The sequence below is a fragment of the Heptranchias perlo genome, chromosome 22, assembly GCF_035084215.1.
Source record: "Heptranchias perlo isolate sHepPer1 chromosome 22, sHepPer1.hap1, whole genome shotgun sequence".
In the NCBI taxonomy this organism is placed as follows: domain Eukaryota; kingdom Metazoa; phylum Chordata; class Chondrichthyes; order Hexanchiformes; family Hexanchidae; genus Heptranchias; species Heptranchias perlo.
The window spans coordinates 35,607,029-35,627,720 of record NC_090346.1 but is presented as its reverse complement, the minus strand read 5'-3'; the positions used below and the strand labels follow the sequence as shown (position 1 = coordinate 35,627,720).

Here is a 20,692-nt window from a genome sequence, read left to right as displayed (position 1 = left end):
AATAAAAAAAAAGATTAGTCAACAACTGTAACAAAAGAATGCAGACAGATATTGCTCAGAATTAATCAACACTAATCCACTTTAAAACACTTCTTGCAGCAACAGACCTGTTAATCAAAATATGTTTCATAGGTAATAAGGAACTGGATCAGGTAGCAGCCCAGGCCATTCACCACCTTTAGGCAGAGCAGAGCACTTGGTAAGCAGGACTCCTCTCCCAGTTTGGGACAATCACAGTTAATGGCACTTAGAAGGCCGAGTACCATAGTACATGAACGAGACTGTAAATCTAGGCAGATCACAGTCTGCTGATCGATAATAATTATTTCTGTCACCTGGGTGGGCAGGGAGACAACCTAAATGGAAATTAGTTATCTGCATTAGAAATGTCGGTCTACATAGCAGCCGGTAACATGTATTTCCACCAAGAAAGAAAATCAAGTCAGCAGAGAATTCCCAGGGAAAGGGTTCTGAAAAAATCATTAGGACTAAAAGCTGACAAGTCCCCAGGTCCTGATGGACTTCATCCTAGAGTCTTAAAAGAAGTGGCTGCAGAGATAGTAGATGCATTGATAGTAATTCCCCAAAATTCCCTAGATTCTGGAAGGGTCCCATCAGATTGGAAAATAGCAAATGTAACTCCTCTATTCAAGAAAGGAGGGAGACAGAAAGCAGGAAACTACAGGCCAGTTAGCTTAACATCTGTCATAGGGAAAATGCTAGAATCTATTATTAAGGAGGTTATAGCAGGGTACTTAGAAAATCTCAATGCTATCAGGCTGAGTCAACATGGCTTTGTGAAAGGGAATTCGTGTTTGACTAATTTATTAGAGTTCTTTGAGAAAGTAACAAGCAACTTGGGTAAAGGGGATCCTGTGGATGTGGTGTACTTGGATTTCCAGAAGGCTTTTGACAAGGTGCCACATCAAAGGCTACTACACAAAATAAGAGCTCATGGTGTAGGGGGTGACATATTAGCATGAATAAAGGTTTGGTTAGCTAACAGGAAACAGAGTAGGCATAAATGGGTCATTTTCAGGTTGGCAAGATGTAACGAGTGGAGTGCCAAAGGGATCATTGCTTGGGCCTCAATTATTTACAATCTATAATCAATGACTTGGATGAAGGGACCAAATGTATGGTTGCTAAATTTGCTGATGACACAAAGGTAGGTAGGAAAGTAAGTTGTGAAGAGGACATAAGAAGTCTGCAAAGGGATATAGATAGGTTAATGAGTGGGCAAAAATTTGGCAGATGTGGGAAAATGTGAACTTGTCCACTTTGGTAGGAGGAATAGAAAAGCAGTATATTATTTAAATGGAGAGAGATTGCAGAACTCTGAGGTACAGAGGGATCTGGGTGTCCTAGTGCATGAATCACAAAAAGTTAGTATGCAGGTACAGCAAGTGATTAGGAAGGCAAACGCAATGTTGTCATTTATTGCAAGGGGAATGGAATATAAAAGTAGAGATGTTTTGCTACAGTTGTACAGGGCATTGACGAGACCACATCTAGAATACTGTGTGCAGTTTTGGTCTCCTTATTTAAGAAAGGACATAATTGCTTTAGAGGTGGTTCAGAGAAGGTTCACTCGACTGTTTCCTGGGATGAGGGGGTTATCTTATGAGGAAAGGTTGGACAAGTTGGGCCCGTATACATTGGAGTTTAGAAGAATGAGAGGTGATCTTATAGTCCTGAGTGGACTTGAAGGGGTAGATGTTGAGAGGATGTTTCCCCTTGTGGGAGAGACTAGAACTAGGGGCCACAGTTTAAAAATACGGGGTCTCCCATTTAAGACAGAGATAAGGAGAAATTTTTTCTCTCAGAGGGTCTGTGGAACTCCCTTCCACAGGGTCACTGAATATTTTTAAGGTTGAGTTAGATAGATTCCTGATTAACAAGGCGGGGGCAAAGGTTATAGTAGGTAGACGGGAAAGTAGGGTTGAGGTCACAATCAGGTCAGCCATGATCTTATCAAATGGCGGACCAGGCCCGAGGGGCCGAATGGCCTACTCCTGCTCTTAATTCGTATGTACGTATGTTCGTATATAATCTTTTTCGCACCTTCTCCAATGACTCTATATCCTTTTTAAAATATGGAGAGCAGAAGTGTGTACAGTATTCCAAGTGTAGTCTAACCAAGGTTCTATTCAAGTTTAACATAACTTCTCTGCTTTTCAATTCTATCCCTCTGGAAATGAACCCCAGTGCTTGATTAGTCTTTTTTATGGCCTTTATTAACCTACATCGTTACTTTTAGTGGTTTGTGGATCTGTACCCAGAGATCCCTTTGCTCCTCTATCCCATTTAGACTCTTATTATCCAAGCAATACGTGGCCTCCTTATTCTTCCTACCAAAATGCACCACCTCACACTTACCTGTATTGAAATTCATTTGCCAATTACACACCCATTCTGCAAGTTTATTAATGTCTTCTTGCATTTTAACGCATTCTTCCTTTGTACTAACTACACCCCCCAATTTCATGTCGTCTGCAAATTTTGAAATTGTACTTCTGATTCTCGAGTCCAAATTGTTGATGTAAATTATGAACAACAGTGGCCCCTGCACCGATCCCTGTGGAACACCATTTCTCACCTTTTGCCAGTCTGAGTAACTACCCTTAGTCTCGTGAATTTTCTGAACTAACAGCAATGCCCATCATTCGCTGTGCTGATACCTTATTCTACGCAATCAAAGACAAACTCTCTAAAGTTCAAATATAGTGCAACCAATTTTTTATCTTGCTTTATGTCTTTTGGAGTGAAGTCAGTGAGTTTTATCATGGTGCTCTCCCTAGTGTTGGTGCGTGTCTGACCTTTAACTTGTTCTGTGATTCTCCTCTGGAAGCAGTAAACATGCTGAGTGGTTGCAGGGTTTCAGTTTGCATTCAGGTAGCCCTCTACCTCCTTTTACCCCATAAACAGGGATGCTGGATGTTTCATCATCATCACATCAGCCTCATCCAGACCTACTCCAGGGCAAGCCACAGCCACAGGGGACTCGCTTATCAAGTTCACTGATCTGCATGGGAGCAGACCTGTGCGATGAGATCTGTGAATCCCTGCCTCAACCTTCTCTCAATCCAATCTTCCAATATGTTGAAGCCAAACAAAACAGCCTCTTGTATTTGTATCACAGCAATCTTTTTATTCATTCTCAGGATGTGGACAAAGCTGGCAAGGCCAACATTTATTGCCCATCCCTAGTTGCCCTGAGAAGGTGGTGGTGAGCCTTCTGAGCATTCAAAACAGATTCCGTGATTGGGCTTCGGAGCTGTGCCACTGAAAGCTCCACTACAGATACACCCGGAGTAACATAGGAACAGGAGTAGGCCTTTCAGCCCCTCAAGCCTGTTCCGCCATTCAGTGAGATCATGACTGGTCTGTATCCTAACTTCATTTACTTGCCTTGGCTCCATAGCCCTAATACCTAGAGCTAGCAAAAATCTAGCGATCTCAGATTTAAAATTATTAATTGAGCTAGCATCTACTACTTTTTGTGGGAGTTCCACACTTCTACCACCCATTGTGTGAAGAAGTGTTTCCTAACTTGTCTCCTGAATGGCCTGGCTCTGATTTTAAGGTTATGTCCCATTGTCCTAGACTCCCCAACCAGCGGAAAAAGTTTCTTTCTATCTACCTTATCAATCCCTTTCAAAATCCTAAAAATCTCAATCAAATCACCCCTTAACCTTCTATATTCCAGGGAATACAAGCCTAGTTTATGTAATCTCTCCTCATATTTTAACTCTTGGAGCCCTGATAACATTCTGGTGAATCTGCACTGTACTCCTTTCAACGCCAATATATCCTTTCGAAGGTGCGGTGCCCATAACTGTGCACAGTATTCCAGATGTGGTCTAACCAGAGCTTTCTATAGCTGTAGCAAAACTTCCTCTATATTCTAACCCTCTAGATATAAAGGCTAACATTCCATTAACCTTTTTGATTATTTTCTGTATCTGACCACTACATTTTAGTGATCTGTGTACATAGACACCTAAATCTCTTTGGACCTCCACAGTTCCTAGCTTTTCACCATTTAATAAATATCCTTTTTTGGTCCAAAATGGATGACCTCACACTTACCTGCATTGAAATCCATCTGCCACAGTTTTGCCCACTCACTTAATCTATCAATGTCTCTTTGTAATTTTATGCTTCGGTCCACACTACTTACTATGCCATCTATCTTTGTCATCAGCAAACTTGGGTATATTGCTCTCTACTGTACTAAGTCATTAATAAATATTGTAAACAATTTTACAACACCAAGTTATAGTCCAGCAATTTTAAAATTGCTGGACTATAACTTGGTGTTGTAAAATTGTTTACAATTGTCAACCCCAGTCCATCACCGGCATCTCCACATCATTAATAAATATAGTGAATGATTGAGGACCCAGCACAGATCCTTGTGGGACACCACTAGTCACTTCCTTCCAATTCGAGGACATACCCATTATTCCTACTCTCTTTCTTTTACCACATAACCAATCTAACCAGGTCAATAATTTGTTTTCAATTACATGAGCTTTAATTTTAGCTGACAGTCTCTTATATGAAATCTTATCGAAAGGCCTCTGGAAGTCCATATAAATTACATCCATAGACCTTCCCCTGTCTACTACTTCAGTTGCTTCCTCAAAAAAATTCAATTAGGTTCATTAGACGTAACCTACCTGTTACAAATCCATCTCTCTAATCAGATCAAATTTCTCTAAGTGCTCAGTCACTTAATTATAGATTCCAATAACTTCCCCTCAACAGATGTTAGACTAACAGGTCTATAATTTCCTGGTTTCTCTCACCTTTCTTAAATAATGGAGTTACATTTGCAATTTACCAATCTAAAAGGGACAATTTCTGAATCAAGAGTGCTTTGGAAGATTACGGCTAAAGCATCTGCAATTTCCTCAACTCCTTCCTTTAAAACCCTGGGGTGGAAACCATCAGGTCCTGGGGATTTGTCGGTCTTTAGTGCCATTATTTTTTCTAATACTGTTTTTCTTGCTTATTTTAACTTTAGCTAGTTCCAGTCCTTTATTCATTATTAATTTCCCTGGGTTCGTCGGGTATATTATCCTCTTCCTCTACTGTGAAGACTGACACAAAATAGTTATTCAACAAGCCTGCTATTTCCTTATTTTCATTTGCGATATTAACCGCATCTGTTTTTAAAGGGCACATATTACCCTTGACTACCCTTTTCTAATATATTTGGAAACACTTTTTGTGTTAATCTTGATATCCTTTGCAAGCTTCTTTTCGTAGTCCCTCTTTGCAGCTCTTACTATCTTTTTTGTCTTCCTTTGCTGTTCTTTATATCTCTCCCAATCCCCTGGATCTACATTATTCTTCACACTTTTGTATGCTCTTTCCTTTAGTTTTATGTTATCTCTCACCTCTTTTGTCGACCATGGCTATTTTATTTGGTTAGTAAAGCTGTTCCCCCTAAGGGGTATAGAATGGTCCTGTATTAAGCTCAATTCTTTTTTGAAAACCTCCCACTGTTCATCTATAGTTTTACCTAATAACAGTTTTGACCTGTTTGGTGTCGTCAGTCTCTGTCTCATCCCGTTAAAGATAGCCGTACCAAAATCTAGAATCTTAGTAACTGTGTTAAGTTTCTCCTTTTCAAACACAATTGAATTCAATGTTAGGTTATGATCATTGTTGGATAAATGTTCCCTGACTGTTAGATTATTAACTAAGTCTGGCTCATTGTTCATTACTAAATCTATTATGGCCTGCCCTCTTGCTGGTTCTAGAACATACTGCTCCAGAAAACTATCTTGAATGCACTCAAGAAATTCACTCCCTTTCTGACTTGAGCTACTCTGCTTTTCCCAATCTGTATGAAAATTAAAGTCTCCCATTAAAACAACTCTGCTTTTGCTACAAGCCTCTCTAATCTCCAAATTAATACATTCTGCCACTTCATTGCTGCTATTAGGAGACCTGTAGACAACTCCCATTACAGTTTTAAGTCCTCTCCTATTCCTCAATTCTAACCAGAGTCTCTGCTGATTGTTTCCCCTGCCTATATCCTCTCTTACTAATGTTGTAATTAGTAGCCACATGCTTTATTGTAGACCGCAGCACAGACAACCCTTCACACACCACTGCACAGATGTGGCTCGTGGACTCCTCCATACTTAAACCCAGACCTTCTATGGCATTTTGCATAGATTCAAGTGAGGTTAATGTAATAGCAGTGACTGCACTTCCAAGGTAATCCACTGGTTGTAAAGCGCTTTGGGATAACCTAAGGACACAAGAAGGTACTAGACAAATGCAAGCTTTTTCTTTTCTGTTAACAATACTGCTCAGACAGAAATTTGCTTTTACAGTCTCACAGTTCCTTCCTCAGTTGCAGTTCTTAGTGATTGTGACCTCACAGGACCTTGGACTAAATGAACATGCATCATGCAGCAGGTTTGTCTTACAAGGATTTACAGCGTCAAGCCCCTTTAAGATTTATCTGATAATGGTTTGCGCTTGTGACTTGGTACAGTATGGCCATGCATGGTCAGCATTCAATGAGCATTTCTCTCCTGCCAGGTTGTACAGTTTAAGCTTGTATGAATGTTCAGATGGAACAACATAAAATGAATGACAGGTCGATGCAGGGTCTTGACATAAAAAGTTATTCTTTTACCTTACCGTAGCTTTCTTCAAGTCAATCATGTTCTTGACCCATAGCAGGACTTGTAAACAGCATTGACTCAGTCTGCAATCTTTTCCTAAGTCTTCTGCCATGAAAGGCAGCCCTCCTTTCAGCGCATTTAGTGAATTAGGAGCTCATCAAAGCAAGTGCTTCTCGCATAGGGAGCCGATATCAACCAGTGTCAGTAGCCCTAGCCTGCTCTAATGGCTGCTTAAGCCATTTAATTGCTGATTAGCTGCCTAATTGGTTCCAGGAAGGTCACACAATTTGCCCAAATCAACAATATCTGACATTAACGAGCAGGCGAGCAGGCGAGATTTCACCCAAAAGTCTTGAGCTGATTCCCTAATAGTAAAGCAACAGCAATTTCCAGGTTTTAGTGTTTATTAAACAAATATTATTTGCAAACAGTATCCATGAATTAGATTAAAGGAGGTAGAAGAAACAAGTATGATTAAAGTAATAGTTATATCTAAGATCGGGCAAAGCATGTGTCCTTGGAAGACAGACAAAAATTTGTAATTTTTGTTTTCTTGTCTTGTTTTTTTTCTACCGCCTGAAAATTGGCTGCAATTCAACTAAAAGTAAAAGCTAATTTATTCCAAGTGTGTAACTCTGCACCCTTTACTGTGACTGAAGCATGGTGTCAGCTGCAGATTTATTCGGCTTTCTTGAACTTGCAGTTCCCTGAGGCAAGAATGACATCTTTCAGGGTACTTGCCGCATGCCCTAGCAGATGGCTTGGAGTGCCACCTAAGAATTCAACATTGACGGTAACATGTACAAGTTCACATGCCTTCAGTATACCTATTAACTAAAACTAAGTTTTAGGTCATCAGTAACTACTGCAAACAGATTGCTGATTGAGAGTTACATTCCAGTCACATCATGTATGTAAAGCTGAAAACAAACTGAATGTATCTGAACTGTCATCAATGAAAACTATGCAACAGCAATAAGCCTATATTTATGATTTACAATGAAAATTGTGAGCATTTTAATATAATAGAACTTCTGTAACGTGCAGTTTATAAATCCCTTGCTCCACAAGAGAAGTCTGAACCCAAATATAAAGCTCTCACACAACCACACATACTAGAAAAGCACAAAAATCACATCTCTACACATTTAGAATTCAGAACAGCAACAACTAATATTACAGTTGCTTTCTATCCACAGAATAGGCCCATTTAATAGCTAACACTGGGTCTGCAGCACATTAAAAGTAGCAGGGTTTTGCAGGACTAATTTTTTCCCTACAGTTTTCGCTCCTCCTCTCCTAACCGCTTGATGGGAGCATGGCTCCTTTTGCGTTGGCCTCCACCCTGCGACCATTTTTCACATGCGAGCTTAGAAAGTGTGTTGGAGGGTAATTTTTTTCCATGGGGAGCATCACAGTTCAGTCCAATCCTGTCTCCACCTGGCACCCATTCACATGCATTTTCCAGAAAGGGTCCATTTTTTGGCGATCAGCAGTAGGAACTCCAGGTGATTTTCTTCATTACCTAGTTCAAAGGCACTGAGCCCAACTGTAGCCCTCATCACTGCCTCAGCTAAGATCAGCTAACTCGGCATAAACCAGGAATTGAACATAGGAATTTCTTAACCTGTACAGCCTCTCTCTAGCCCCTGCCACGATCGATGACCCCCCCCCCCCACCACCCCGCCAAGTCCGCAGCTTGCCCCGTGATAACAGCCTCACCCCCCCACCAATCTGCAACCCCACCATCACGGCCGACTCGTGAAGGTACGGGGTTGGGACTTGCTCATGAGAGTGTTAATAAGGTACAAGAGTCAAAATAATCTAGAGTAAGGTGAGCAGAAAAAAAATCCCAAAAATGTAACAGTGACCCAGTGAAGTCTGGCAAAACAGGAATTTTTGTCTTTTGAGTTTTTTTAATAGTGTAAAATAGCTGGGCTTTAAGACTGAGACTATTTCTTAACTAAAATGGAAGACATGAGGCACTTCACCTGCGTGAATCAGGCATAGATATTTATCAAAAAGCTAGTTAAGATAATAGTGTTTTGTTCTAGATGTAAGCTGAATTGACTACTGTAGAGGGCTTCAGTATGTTTTTGAGACCTATATGATGTGTGTTTAACTTTTTATTAGCATTCCATGTACTCGTGTTCACAGCATTGTGCCTTTGATCATGAATGATTGCAGTACTGCCTTCAAAGGGATTAAGCTGTTAAAGATAGGAGACTCTGGAACCAATGTATTCTACATGTAACATCTTATCTTGATACCTCTCCTACTATCATTTCGCTTAATTGCTCTCTCAATACTGCATTAATCAATGCTTTCCAACGCTGTCGCTTCTCCTGATACAACCCCACCTCCACTCCCTCAAATCAGGGTCTCAAGCTCAAGCATGCGTAGCACACAACTGGCCCATTCATCAATTGCCAGTTTTGGCTCAACCATATCAAATTTTACCATGCTTAGATCTCCTCAGCCAAAACCACCTACTATTCTGGGGTCATCTGGAGGGCAAGGACAACCTTAGGCCCTTTTTTTCCCACTATTAACCATCTCCTTAAACATTTACCTCCCAGTCGCCACTCACCTCCCCATAAATACAAGTACAAAGGGCTCATGGATTTCTCTATTGCTAAGATCAAGATTATCTGTTTGGATGCCTCTGTCACCCATTCCTCCCCTTGCCCTCAGCCCCAACTTCTCCTGCCACCTACCCATTCTAACTTAGCACTTCTGTCTTTTTACAGTTCTTCCCCACTCTCTCCAAGCTGATGTCTTCCATGAGACCTACATCTTGCTCTATTGATCCCTTTCCACTCAACGCTTGATCTTGCTATGGGATAGGATATAGGTAGCAGGGTTTTACCTTACTCCCTCTGCTGCTGAAATCTTTTTAAGTGCCTTTGTCATTTTCAGACTCAATTATTCCAGCACCCTTGGCTAGCATCCCATCTTCCTCCCTCCATAAACTCCAAATGTCCAAAATTCTGTGCCTAGTATCTTGTCTAACACAACTTTCTGCTTGCCCATCATCCCTATTCTCACCCCTTCATTGGCTCCCCACCACCAACTCATTAAATTTTAAATCCCCATCTCTAAGACCCTCCACAGCCTTGCCCTACCCAAGCTCCTTCAGCTCTATAACTGCTCTCAAATGCTCCATTCTCTGACTCCAGCCTCCTGTTCATCTTTCTCCCTTTGCCCTATTGGTGGCAGAGCCATCGGGCACTTAGGTCCTAACCTCTGGGACTCCCTCCCTAAACCTCCAGCTCCCTCTCTCCAACTTCTCAAAACCCATCTCTTCAACCAAGCGTTTGGTCACCCCTCCGAAGCTCTCCCTTCCTTTCTTGGAACGCATTTCCTTGCACCCATCTGTGATGAGCCTTGGTATGTTTCAGTATGTTGAAGGTGTTATACAAATTCAAATTGTTGCTGTTAAACCACTGCGTACCAAGGAAAGGGAAGGCCGTGGTGATTTGCCCCAATTAGCTGTTCCATTCCAAGAGACTGTAAACAGAAGGATATATTTCCTCATGTGGACTGCTCCCCGTTCTCTCCTTTAATATTTTGATGTACAGTATCTTGCCTATGTCTTTATACTTCTATGGACATACATACATACATACATACATACATACATACATATATATATATATGTGGTATTTTCCACAGTTTGAGGTAATGAGAGATGTAGTGTAGTGGGTATCCTACACATTCTCCAGTATGCATCACAGTGTTCTGGATTAATTGTTCAACCTCGACTGTGACAACCAAAGACAGCAGAGAATTAAGACACAGGACTCAGTTCGTTGGAGACTTGGTCTGCATACGGAAACTGTTGTCAAACCGTTTACAGGAGAATGAAGTGTTTGGAAAATGCTTGGTTGTAATGGAGAAAAGTCATCTTACTTTCAAGATAAAACAACATGTCTAATGGGAGAAAAATCAACATCTTCAACACCACAAAGTTGTGAAATACCATGTAGCACACAATTCATGTGGTAGTACCCAAAATTCAACAAACTAGGATTGTAAAATACACCAAAAATGGAAACCTCTCTGCAAACACAAAAAGCAGCATATAACAGAAAAGCTGAACTTAGCAATGCGCATAATAAGAATTACAGGCTACAGAGGTTACTTTAATTTGAGAGCAGCCTTCTCAACAGGCAAGGTAGTGATGCAAGAATCTATTAAATATAGAATCATAGAAAGGTTACAGCACAGAAGGAGGCCATTCAGCCCACTGGGTCCGTGTCGGCTCTATGCAAGAGTAATCCAGCTAGTCCTAGTCCCCTGCCTTATCCCCGTACCCTGCAATTTTTTTTCTTTCAAGTACTTATCCAGGTCCCTTTTGAAAGCCACAATTGAATCTGCCACCAACCCCGCCCCCCCCCCCCCCCGCCGCCTCCTCTGGCAGTGCATTCCAGATCCTAGCCACTCAGTGTGTGAAAAAGTTTTTCCTCATGTCACCTTTGGTTCTTTTGCCAATCACCTTAAATCTATGTCCTCTGGTTCTTGGCCCTTCTGCCAATGGAAACAGTTTCTCTCTATTTATTTTGTCTAGACCCTTCATGATTTTAAATACTTCTATCAAATCTCCTCTCAACCTTCTTTGTTCCATGAAGAACAACCCCAGCTTCTCCAGTCTATCCACGTAACTGAAGTCCCTCATCCTTGGAATCATTCTAGTAAATCTTTTCTGCACCCTCTCTAAGGCCTTCACATCTGTCCTAAAACATGGTGCCCAGAACTGGACACAATACTCCAGTTGTGGTCGAACCAGTATTTTATAAAGGTTCATCGTGATTTCCTTGCTTTTGTGTTACACAGAATTATCGAACCACATTGCATTATAAAGTCAGATCTAGACCGTAAAGAAATGAAACTTCTATTCTAACCCTAGAACAGAAGCATTGACTGAACACCACAGGCTTCAACATGAATCCCCAGTCACCTAATCCAAACTTAGTATAACATATTTCTTCAGAAGAGTCCGAAAAAAAATGTTGCCTCCTCCATTCCTTCTTCTCTAAAATGGGTTTCTTTCAGCAGATGCTGCTCACATATGGCTGGTGTACATTCTAGTCAACACTCAAAAAGGTTCGTAATGTGTTGTTGCACTGCTGAGTGGCTATGAGCGATATAATGATTTAGAATGTAAATTAGTTGGATGAGGGTGAAGGACAGAACTGCACAGTGCACGAGTCATGTGGTGAACTTTGGAAGAATTAGTGCAGAATATTATTTGAAAGGGAAGGAAGGTCTAGGGCAGTGTTTTTTATTCGAAATACTCTCCCACTTTATATAAGAAACTATTGGCATCAGCTAAATTTTTTTCCCCCATAAAACATCAATTTTCTAAGCAGCATGGAGTCCTCGAGTCAGAAAGCAATGAATCCACTAATGACCATTTGATTTTCCTTGATCAACAGCTGATTGTAAAAAGTTCTGAAAGCAGAACTTGAATTATTTGCTAATCAGAAAATAATCATCAAAAATTATCTTCTAATACCTGCAGCAGAATCCGTCATCACAAAATGGGTATTCCATACATTTGCTTGCTGACAAAGGGATACATTAATCCCGATACAATGTTACGACTGTTGCCAACTATGTATCTTAACAAAAGTGTTTCTATGTTGTACTCTTTGAAATTCTTAACCCTAAGAAAAGACCATGAATAAATGCTGTAGAATTATAGAAAGGTTACAGCACAGAAGGAGGCCATCTGGCCCATCGAGTCGGTGCCGGTTCTGTGCAAGAGCAATCCATCTAGTCCCACTCCCCCACCCTATCCCTGTAGCCCTGCAATTTTTTTCCTTTCTTATCCAAGTATTATCCAGTTCCTTTTTGAAGGCCATGATTGAATCTGCCTCCACCATCCCCTCGGGCAGTGTATTCCAGATCCTAACCACTCGCTGCGTAAAAATTTTTTTCCTCATGTCACCTTTGGTTCTTTTGCCAATCACCTTAAATCCATGTCCTCTGATTCTTGACCCTTCTGCCAATGGGAACAGTTTCTCTCTATCTACTCTGTCTAGACCCTTCATGATTTTTGAATACCTCTATCAAATCTCCTCCCAACCTTCTCTGTTCCAGCTTCTCCAGTCCACATAACTAAAGTCCCTCATCCCTGGAATCATTCTAGTAAATCTCTTCTGCATCCTCTCCAAGGCCTTCACATCTTTCCTAAAGTGTGCTGCCCAGAACTGGACACAATACTCCAGTTGTGGCTGAACCAGTGTTTTATAAAGGTTCATCATGATTTCCTTGCTTTTGTACTCCTTGCCTCTATTTATAAAGCCCAGGATCCCTTATGCTTCTTTGAACTGCATTCTCAACCTGCCCTGCCACCTTCAATAATTTGTGTACATATACCCCCTGATCTCTCTGTTCCTGGACCCCTTTTAGAATTGTACCCTTTAGTTTATTTTATATTGTTGGCTTTTCAAACAGGTATTGCAAGGACCTGTGAAAGACATAGCGGTTGAATCATTGGGCAATGTCATTTGTCACAGGTCAATTGCATAGCTGATGCTTCAGCTGTATCTGAATTAAGCCCAAGGATCTCTCGAATCCTGCATAGCATGTCATTCTGAAACTAGATAACACACCAAGAATTGTAACTAATCAGTATTGGGAAGGGTAAAAATGTAAAAGCAATAATTTTGTGTAAGATTTTTAAAATTAAAAACACTAATTAACAGGATAGACAACACTGGTATCTTAACACAAGTAGGACCACCAAGGCTTATGATTAAATAAAATTTGAAGTGCGTGTTTTGGTGAAGCAAGACTTTGGGCTTCACCAAACAGGCCATGTAACTGACAGGATGAAGAATTAATGCCCCTTGTTATTTGAAAAACTGGATTTATATCATCTTTTAAGTTAATGAATTTGTTTTTTTTTAAAAGCTTTTGTTATGATTAAACAATATCTCTAATATCTCTGAGGAGCTAGAGATATTTTAAATATGAACATAAAAGCAGTTATATGGATTTCAATAAAATACTACAGGTTGTTAAAATAAACCAATAAATTGTCCATGGCACTGCCCATGGTTGGCTGATTAATATATGTTTTTTTATATATAAGACGGCCATGAAGTTGGGAGAGAGACTTTAGAAACTAGTTAATGGAGAGTAAAATTGGGCTGGGTGTAAAACGGGCATCCAACCCGAACCCGGCCGGTGGGTTAGGTTAAAATTACCCCTTAACGTCTAGAGCTTGCAACCACATTGTGACAGTTGACAATGCTAAATACATAAAAAAGTGCACAAAAATCATTAAAACATGAATTAAAGTTATGGACAAGAAGTGCGCTCCCAACACAGGATTTTTGAATGAGTTAACACCCTTGTATTAAAATAATGGATAGAATGTATAGAAGAATGCCAGAAAAAAAATGAAGCGGATTTCCAGTATTGTTGTTAACAATGATTTCTAGCCTAATTTTGCACTTTTGAAACTGTCATAAGGTTTATTTTCTTCCACTGGAGATAAAAATCACTACATACTACAATCAAACGTGAAGTGCACAAAAATGTAGTCTTCAGTATCAGGCATGTGGAGCTGAATCTCGTGCCTTCAGGTGTACCAAAGTGTCTTCAGTTTGAAGGTAGCGATCTATTATACTCTTACTGATCATTAATGTCCATCCTCATATATTCCAATGGATGTTGGACTGCTCCAATATAGGTTATATGGGCTCTCTCTCCCCTGTTACTCTATGGGAACGAAGGGACCTCAACCATGTGTGCGTAAAATGACTGAAAACAACTAAGTTACAGAACATAACTGGGCACTACAACTCACACGCAAACAAGCCAATGGTTCACACCACACATCTGAGGTACGCTGTTGTAAATCGTAAATATGGAAGCCTCATTCTAATTTAAATTAAATAAAGGGCATCAGTGCAGCAACAGAAATACTCAATAAAGCCAGTTAAAGAATTCACCCCAGGAAACACCCTCTTTATTCGAAAAAAGTGCCTTGAGGAAAATGATTTTTCACATTAGCCAACAGCTGGGCATGGCCATAAGGTTCCCTTTGAGGAAAATTGAATGTTTATAAAAGCTGTGCAGCTTACCAGCAGATCGCAAGTGCTTTGCCCATGATTTTCTGTCTATTGACATTAGCGAACGGAAAATCTCATCAATGTACCTGCAAGGCCCAGCTGATAACACAAGGTGTCGGAATGCTCTGCCCAAGAAATGCTTTAAAGATTTCCCAAGCTACTGAGAAAAAGTAGTTTAGATATCCCAGCTTTAAAGGAATTTTTTATATCAAATCTAGCACAATTCCACTTGCAGTGTTTTTCTTTGTAATTTCTTCCAATATCAATTCTCTTCTCTAATTTCCCACTACCACAATATCCGCCTTCAGCCTTTGGCCCATTGAATTTTCTGATGATATTGGTCGGTGTCACTGGATACATTTTTCATTCTCCCATTTGGAGAAACAGAGTATGTTAATTAGAGGGGGTGATTTTAAACCCCAAGAACGGGTGGTTTGGGGGCGGGTGGGAGTTGAAAACAGGGTCGCGACCGCAAAATCTTTCGAATTGGCATTCCCAGTGGGAAGCCTGTACTCTTCCGCGCCGACGTTAAACCCGGAAATAAAGCCAGGTTGCGGTCACGACCCAAAAAACAACTGTTTTCAACTCCCACCCGCCCCCAACCCACACGTTCTTGGGTTTTAAAATACCCCCAGAGAGTCAGGACTTCGGTCCTGACCTCAATCCTCTGAATGGAAATCATTGGTAGTCATTGGGTCACACCATTAAAATATTAGTCAGATCTGAAGTTACATGCGACTGTCCATGAGGGGTCGCAAACAATACTGTAAAGAGCCAATCTTCTGTTCCATAAAACAGCAAACTTGCACATGAACAAAGAGTCCTATTTTACAGTAGGCCACTGGGATTATATGATTAGGCGAAACCCAACCCCATCAGAATACAACAGGTGTCTCCCCTAAAGGGGAGGGGGCACCAGTAATTGGTCATGGGGAGTTGTCCATCTAAACCAAAACAGTAAGATCAGCAGAAATATCTATTCACAAAGTTGAAGTCGTCAAAGGATGTGGATGTAATAACTGATCATTCACTAAAGTTTCCAGTTAATGTGAATTCTTATTAACAAAACTACTCAAATACTAGGATCCATTTCCAAAGGCATTTCATTTAAACTCAATACAACTTTTTTCAACTTTCTACAGATCATTGGTGAGGCCACATTTGGAATATTGGCCAATTATAGACTCAGCAGACTACTCCCCTGCTGTGCACCCAAGAACACTGTCTCAAGTGAACACTCCACTGCTAGTCTCAAGTGAAGTAACAAATTACACATTGCCCGCGGTCATTGTGGAAAACAGTGAAGATAGTTGGCTCACTAAGATATCAATCCCCTCTTCATCTCAGCGGCTGTAAAGAGGAAGTTTTTAACCCTTTGTGAGCTCACTTACTTTTTAAAAAAAGTTAAACACAACTCATTCACAAATCATTTGTAGTGAACTAAAATGCTGAAATCTGGCAAAGCAATTAGATAAACACGAAGAAAAATATTAAATGATAAAGAGAAAGATCAGAGAAATTGAATTGAAGTAGGTAACTCCAATAGCTAGCATCAGCCCTGGTAAGATGGGCTGGATGGCATCCTTCTATATTAACATTTCTATAATTCTATGAAAAGGACATTGATGTATTGGATAGAGCTCAGAAAAGAGTCATTGGGATGACTCCAGGTCTCTTGAGCTCTAATTTATAGCTCAGATTCACAGAGCTGAACTTCCTTCCAACGGAGAGAAGATCATGGTAGGAGAACATGATTTAAGTCCTGAATATTTCTGTTAGCATAAATTATATAAACATTAGCAAGAACATCACCACAGCACTAAAGCAAACAGGTTTAAAATTAACCAGTATGTTGATTAGGAGCTAGACGAAAATCTTGTTGTGAACAGAATAGGAGACCATAGATAATTATAGTCTAAGATGAATAAACTCCATGGGACACAGTGATTCTTTTGTTTCTAAACCTGGGGTGGTGAGTAGAGAGCAGCAAGCCAGGGTTGAATAGCGGAAATGTGAATATGGATAAATACTCTTACGGAGAGTTACTTGAGAGTCCACAGCACAGAAACAGGCCATTTGACCCAACTTGTCTTTTCTAGAGAAAAGAGCAGCAGCCTGTTCAGACTTTCCTGATAAGTATATCCTTTCAGTTCTGGTATCATCCTTGTGATTTTTTTTGCACCTTCTCCAATGCCTCTATATCCTTCTTATAATGTGGAAAGCAGAACTGTGCACAGTACTCCAAGTGTGGTCTAACCAAGATTCTATACAAGTTTAACATAACTTCTCTGCTTTTCAATTCTATCCCTCTGGAAATGAACCCTAGTGCTTGGTTTGCTTTTTTAAGGCCTTATTAACCTGCATCGCTACTTAAAGTGATTTGTGTATCTGTACTCCTAGATCCCTTTGCTTTTATACCCCATTTAGACTCTTATTATCCAAGTAGTATGTGGCCTCCTTATTCTTCCTACCAAAATGCACCACCTCACACTTATCTATCTTGAAATTCATTTGCCATTTACACGCCCATTCTGCAATTTTATTAATGCTTTCCAGTATTTTGTCGCATTCTTCCATTGTATTAACTACACCTCCCAATTTGGTATTGTCTGCAAATTTTGAAATTGTACTTCCGATTCCCGAGTCCAAATCGTTAATGTAAATTGTGAACAACAGTGGGCCCAGCACCGATCCCTGTGGAACACCTATTCCCACCTTTTGCAGTTTGAGTAGTTACCTTTACTCTCTGTTTTCTGTTTTGTAGCCAGCTTGCTATCCGTTACATAAGAACATAAGAAATAGGAGCAGGAGTAGGCTGTAAAGCCACTCGAGCCTACTCCGCCATTTAGTAAGATCATGGCTGATCTTATACCTCGACTCCACTTTCCCGCCCTATCGCTTGTTTCCATTTGTGTCCAAATATCCGTCGATCTCAGACTTGAATATACTCAACAACTGAGCACTCACAGGCCACTGGGGTAGAGAATTCCAAAGATTCACAACACTCTGAGTGAAGAAAGTTTTCCTCAATGGCCGACCCCCAATCCTGAGACTATGACCCCTAGTTCTAGACTCTTTAGCCAGGGGAAACAATCTCTCAGCATCTGCCCTGTCAATCCACCTCATAATCTTATATGTTTTAATGAGATCACTTCTCATTCTTCTAAACTCCAGAGAGTAAAGGCCGATTCTACTCAACCTCTCCTCATAGGACAACCCTCTCATCCCAGGAATTAATCTTGTGAACCTTTGTTGCACCGCCTCTAAGGCAAGTATATCCTTCCTTAGATAAGGAGACCAAAACTGAGGCTCAAGTATTGATCCTTGTGGTACCCCATTAGTTACAATCTGCCAACCTGAAAATGACCCGTTTATTCCTACTCTCTGTTTTCTGTCCGTTAACCAATCCTCAATCAATGCTAATATATTATCCCCAATCCCATGAACCCTAATCTTATGTAACAACCTCTTGTGTGGCACCTTATCGAATGCCTTTTGAAAATCAAAATATACTACATCCACTGGTTCCCCCTTATCTACCTTGCTAGTTACACCCTCAAAAAATTCTGCTACCTGTCCCGACTCCAAATGCTCTGACCTTAGTCATGATTCTACTATGTGATACCTTATCGAAGGACTTTTGGAAATCCAAATATATTACATCATCTACATTATCCTTGTCTACTCTTTCTGATACTTCTTCAAAGAATTCAGTAAGGTTGGTCAAGTATGACTTTCCCTTTTGAAATCAGTGCTGACTACTCTCTAGTATATTTTCTGTTTCTAGACGTTTTTCTATTACATCTTTGAATAAAGGTTCCATTATCTTTCCTACTACCGACGTTAAGTGATCCATAGTTCCCTGGACTTGTTCTATCTTCCTTTTTAAATATAGAAATAACATTAGCTATCTGCCAGACCTTTGGCACTATTCCCTTTTCGAGTCAATTTTTATATATATGAAACAGTGCCGCTGCTATCTTCTCCCTAACTTCTTTTAATATTCACGGATGCAATCCATCGCGACAAGGGGTTTTATATTCTATAAGTTTGATTAGTTTATCAATTATCTCCCCCTTTCTATCTTAAATGTCTTTATATCTTTTTTGATCTCTTCTTCTAATATTACACCCACCTTGTTAGTCTCCCTGGTAAATATTGAGGCAAAGTAACTAACTAATATTTCTGCCATTTCGCTGCCATTACCTGTGGGCTTATCTTGTGCAACCCTTAGTGGCCCTATCCCCATCCTGATTTTTCTTTTGTTATTTATATGTCTGTAGAAAAATTTACTATTTCTTTTTATATTCCTTTTATTTATATATATGATGATAATTTAATTTCGTAGTTCCTAATTGTTTTTTTGACTTCCTTCCTAACCTCTTTGTATTCCCTTTTGTCATCCTCTCCTTTATTGTCTATGTACTTAGTTTATGCCTTTTATTTTTTAAGTTTCAAATTTACCCTTATCTCTTTATTCATCCATGGTGTTGCTTCATTGGCTAGTTTGTTCTTGTTTTTAAGAGGAGTATATTTCTCCTGAATTGTATTGATCACCATTTTAAATATTTCCTACTGCTGTTCTAACTCTTTGTCTGTCAACAATTTTTTCCAGTTTACCTTCGCTAATTCCATCCATTCCCATCCCTTCAAAATTAGTTTTTTTTTCCAATCTATTACTTTGGTCTTTGTCTTGCTCATGTCTTTCTCAATCATTATTTTAAACCTTATTATGTTATGATCGCTATTGCCTAGATGTTCCCCTACGCTTACTTCTCTTTATCTGTTCTGGTTCATTTCCCATTACTAGATCCAGTAGTGATACCTCTCTTGTTGGGCTTCTTACGTACTGGGTAAGATAGGAGTCCTGAACACACCAAAAATTCCATTCCCTGTTCTCCTTTCCCTACTCCTTGCCTTTACTCTCATCTCCTATTTCTTTTATCTTCAGGCTAATGCTATTTTCACTAGGTCCCTCCCCCCGTCTTATGAGTTTAAAGTTGTATCCACAGCCCTACTTGTCCTTTCCGATAGGACACTGGTCCCATTCCGGTTCAGGTGCAGCCCGTCCCAGCGGTACGACTCCTTCCTGTCCCAGTTGCTCATGAAATGGAACCCCTCCTTCCCACACCAGTCTTTCAGCCACACAATCACCTTCCTGATCTGTCTATCCCTGTGCCAATTAGCATGTGGCTCCAGTAGTAATCCAGAGATTATCACTCGTGAGGTCCTGGTTTCTTAAAAATTTAGTTCCTAACTTCTGATATTCCCTCTTCCCTACGACATTAGTTCCGACATGGACCACAAAACTGGATGGTCCCTCTCCCTTTCCAAGTTCCTCTCCAGTTGCCCCACGATATCCTTTATCCTTGCAACACACCATCCTGGACGCTCGGTCGCAACTGCAGAGGACACTATCTATCCCCCTAATTATTGAATCCTCTATGATCATAACTTTTCTATTCTGCTCCTCCCCACCTTGGACTGCCTCCTGCTCCACCTTGTCATGGTTAGCATTCTGGCTGTCCACCCCACAGCCTGCACCCATTTCCTCACAGTTAGCAAGTACAATGCACCTGTTGGATAGGACCAGTGTCTGCAGTACCTCCTTCTCTACCTCACCTTGGTTCCCCTTACCCCGCTGACTAACAGTCACGCTCTCCACTTCCTGCACCTGTGCTTTCCTCTGAGGTGTGACTGTACTCTGGACAAAACTATCCAGAAATTCCTCCCCCTCCCTAATGTGTCGGAGTGTCTCCAACTCACACTCCAGCTCAAGGACTCTGAGTTGGAGTGAGTCAAGGCAGAGACATTTCCTGCAAATGTGGCAAACCGGGAAGGACTCGCTGTCCACAAACTGCAGTCCCGACACACTGCCTGTGCTGCCATCTCTAATCTTTATTCATTTATTAGTTAGCAATAATTTATTTTATTTGATGTTTAGTATTAATT

At 40.5% G+C, this 20,692-nt stretch overlaps 1 protein-coding gene across 2 annotated transcripts in view; it reads right to left on the bottom strand.

Moving 5' to 3' along the window:
• Positions 1 to 20,692, bottom strand: part of snx29 (sorting nexin 29) — a 594,171-nt gene that overhangs the window by 260,333 nt on the left and 313,146 nt on the right. The window lies entirely within an intron of this gene.